Source organism: Oncorhynchus mykiss, unplaced genomic scaffold (assembly GCF_013265735.2).
Source record: "Oncorhynchus mykiss isolate Arlee unplaced genomic scaffold, USDA_OmykA_1.1 un_scaffold_355, whole genome shotgun sequence".
Classification (NCBI taxonomy): Eukaryota; Metazoa; Chordata; class Actinopteri; order Salmoniformes; family Salmonidae; genus Oncorhynchus; species Oncorhynchus mykiss.
Genome location: NW_023493803.1, coordinates 137501 through 140555, shown reverse-complemented (window position 1 = coordinate 140555; position 3055 = coordinate 137501). Strand labels below are relative to the sequence as shown.

Sequence of the window (3055 nt, the reverse complement as noted above, 5' to 3'; positions counted from 1 at the left end):
CTTGTGGAATTTCAACTCTTTGTCCGTTTTTTCCCACAAGGCTGAAATATGTCCCTCGCTTTGAAAATAAGTAAGCAAGGGTTAGTTTGTATTTCATCCAACAATCTGTGCTACAAATTATGGCTACAGTATATGCAATTTTTTTCGCTGACTCGTCCGATCTCGGAAGCTAAGCAGGGTCGGGCCTGGTTAGTACTTGGATGGGAGACCGCCTGGGAATACCAGGTGCTGTAAGCTTTTTGTCACTGCCTTGTGGAATTTCAACCTTTGTCCTTTTTTCACAAGGCTGAAATATGTGCCCTCCGCTTTGAAATAAGTAAGCAAGGTTAGTTTGTATTTCATCCAACAATCTGTGCTACAAATTATGGCTACAGTATATGCAATTTCATCCACTTTTTGAGATTGCCTTTCGCTTACGGCCACACCGGCCTGAGTACGCCTGATCTCGTCCGATCTCGGAAGCTAGCAGGGTCGGCCTGGTTAGTACTTGGATGGGAGACCGCCTGGGAATACCAGGTGCTGTAAGCTTTTTGTCACTGCCTTGTGGATTTCAACTCTTTGTCCGTTTTTTCCCACAAGGCTGAAATATGTGCCCTCGCTTTGAAATAAGTAAGCAAGGTTAGTTTGTATTTCATCCAACAATCTGTGCTACAATTATGGCTACAGTATATGCAATTTCATCCACTTTTTTGAGATTGCCTTTCGCTTACGGCCACCCGGCCTGAGTACGCCTGATCTCGTCCGATCTCGGAAGCTAAGCAGGGTCGGGCCTGGTTAGTACTTGGATGGGAGACCGCCTGGGAATACCAGGTGCTGTAAGCTTTTTGTCACTGCCTTGTGGAATTTCAACTCTTTGTCCGTTTTTTTTCCACAAGCTGAAATATGTGCCCTCGCTTTGAAATAAGTAAGCAAGGTTAGTTTGTATTTCATCCAACAATCTGTGCTACAAATTATGGCTACAGTATATGCAATTTCTTCCACTTTTTGAGTGACACAAAGATGCTTATCTAAATGGTGGAATGCACAGCTTTAATCAGGCTCACTTTGACTTTACATGTGCACCAAGAGATAGTTTCTCGCTTACGGCCACACCGGCTGAGTACGCCTGATCTCGTCCGATCTCGGAAGCTAAGCAGGGTCGGGCCTGGTTAGTACTTGGATGGGAGACCGCCTGGGAATACCAGGTGCTGTAAGCTTTTTGTCACTGCCTTGTGGAATTTCAACTCTTTGTCCGTTTTTTCCCACAAGGCTGAAATATGTGCCCTCGCTTTGAAATAAGTAAGCAAGGTTAGTTTGTATTTCATCCAACAATCTGTGCTACAAATTATGGCTACAGTATATGCAATTTCATCCACTTTTTGAGATTGCCTTTCGCTTACGGCCACACCGGCCTGAGTACGCCTGATCTCGTCCGATCTCGGAAGCTAAGCAGGTCGGGCCTGGTTAGTACTTGGATGGGAGACCGCCTGGGAATACCAGGTGCTGTAAGCTTTTTGTCACTGCCTTGTGGAATTTCAACTCTTTGTCCGTTTTTTCCCCACAAGGCTGAAATATGTGCCCTCGCTTTGAAATAAGTAAGCAAGGTTAGTTTGTATTTCATCCAACAATCTGTGCTACAAATTATGCTACAGTATATGCAATTTCTTCCACTTTTTGAGTGACACAAAGATCTTACTAAATTGTGGAAATGCAACAGCTGTTAATCAGCTCACTTTGACTTTACATAGTGCACCATAGTTTCTCGCTTACGGCCACACCGGCCTGAGTACGCCTGATCTCGTCCGATCTCGGAAGCTAAGCAGGGTCGGGCCTGGTTAGTACTTGGATGGGAGACCGCCTGGGAATACCAGGTGCTGTAAGCTTTTTGTCACTGCCTTGTGGAATTTCAACTCTTTGTCCGTTTTTTCCCACAAGGCTGAAATATGTGCCCTCGCTTTGAAATAAGTAAGCAAGGTTAGTTTGTATTTCATCCAACAATCTGTGCTACAAATTATGGCTACAGTATATGCAATTTCATCCACTTTTTGAGATTGCCTTTCGCTTACGGCCACACCGGCCTGAGTACGCCTGATCTCGTCCGATCTCGGAAGCTAAGCAGGGTCGGGCCTGGTTAGTACTTGGATGGGAGACCGCCTGGGAATACCAGGTGCTGTAAGCTTTTTGTCACTGCCTTGTGGAATTTCAACTCTTTGTCCGTTTTTTCCCACAAGGCTGAAATATGTGCCCTCGCTTTGAAATAAGTAAGCAAGGTTAGTTTGTATTTCATCCAACAATCTGTGCTACAAATTATGGCTACAGTATATGCAATTTCTTCCACTTTTTGAGTGACCAAAGATGCTTATCTAAATGGTGGAAATGCAACAGCTGTTAATCAGGCTCACTTTGACTTTACATGGTGCACCAAGAGATAGTTTCTCGCTTACGGCCACACCGGCCTGAGTACGCCTGATCTCGTCCGATCTCGGAGCTAAGCAGGGTCGGGCCTGGTTAGTACTTGGATGGGAGACCGCCTGGGAATACCAGGTGCTGTAAGCTTTTTGTCACTGCCTTGTGGAATTTCAACTCTTTGTCCGTTTTTTTCCCACAAGGCTGAAATATGTGCCCTCGCTTTGAAATAAGTAAGCAAGTTAGTTTGTATTTCATCCAACAATCTGTGCTACAAATTATGGCTACAGTATATGCAATTTCATCCACTTTTTGAGATTGCCTTTCGCTTACGGCCACACCGGCCTGAGTACGCCTGATCTCGTCCGATCTCGGAAGCTAAGCAGGGTCGGGCCTGGTTAGTACTTGGATGGGAGACCGCCTGGGAATACCAGGTGCTGTAAGCTTTTTGTCACTGCCTTGTGGAATTTCAACTCTTTGTCCGTTTTTTCCCACAAGGCTGAAATATGTGCCCTCGCTTTGAAATAAGTAAGCAAGGTTAGTTTGTATTTCATCCAACAATCTGTGCTACAAATTATGGCTACAGTATATGCAATTTCATCCACTTTTTGAGATTGCCTTTCGCTTACGGCCACACCGGCCTGAGTACGCCTGATCTCGTCCGATCTCG

General features: G+C 45.2%; 7 non-coding genes and 2 pseudogenes across 7 annotated transcripts in view; all 9 read left to right on the top strand.

Annotated features, from left to right (window-relative positions):
• Positions 1–411: 411 nt before the first annotated feature.
• Positions 412–528, top strand: LOC118952692 (annotated as a pseudogene).
• A 176-nt stretch (positions 529–704) lies between these two features.
• On the top strand, positions 705–822 carry LOC118952658. The gene has a single exon (XR_005043718.1). It is a non-coding gene; the product is annotated as a 5S ribosomal RNA (ribosomal RNA).
• Positions 823–1078: 256 nt separating this feature from the next.
• On the top strand, positions 1079–1196 carry LOC118952665 (annotated as a pseudogene).
• Positions 1197–1373: 177 nt separating this feature from the next.
• LOC118952559 lies at positions 1374–1491 on the top strand. Its single transcript, XR_005043619.1, has one exon. It is a non-coding gene; the product is annotated as a 5S ribosomal RNA (ribosomal RNA).
• Positions 1492–1743: 252 nt separating this feature from the next.
• On the top strand, positions 1744–1862 carry LOC118952511. Its single transcript, XR_005043570.1, has one exon. It is a non-coding gene; the product is annotated as a 5S ribosomal RNA (ribosomal RNA).
• A 177-nt stretch (positions 1863–2039) lies between these two features.
• LOC118952510 lies at positions 2040–2158 on the top strand. Its single transcript, XR_005043569.1, has one exon. It is a non-coding gene; the product is annotated as a 5S ribosomal RNA (ribosomal RNA).
• A 259-nt stretch (positions 2159–2417) lies between these two features.
• LOC118952663 lies at positions 2418–2535 on the top strand. The gene has a single exon (XR_005043722.1). It is a non-coding gene; the product is annotated as a 5S ribosomal RNA (ribosomal RNA).
• A 177-nt stretch (positions 2536–2712) lies between these two features.
• On the top strand, positions 2713–2831 carry LOC118952509. The gene has a single exon (XR_005043568.1). It is a non-coding gene; the product is annotated as a 5S ribosomal RNA (ribosomal RNA).
• A 177-nt stretch (positions 2832–3008) lies between these two features.
• LOC118952508 overlaps positions 3009–3055 on the top strand; it is a 119-nt gene continuing 72 nt past the window's right edge. The window contains exon 1 of the ribosomal RNA XR_005043567.1: positions 3009–3055. This exon is cut by the window's right edge and continues 72 nt beyond it. This is a non-coding gene — a ribosomal RNA (5S ribosomal RNA).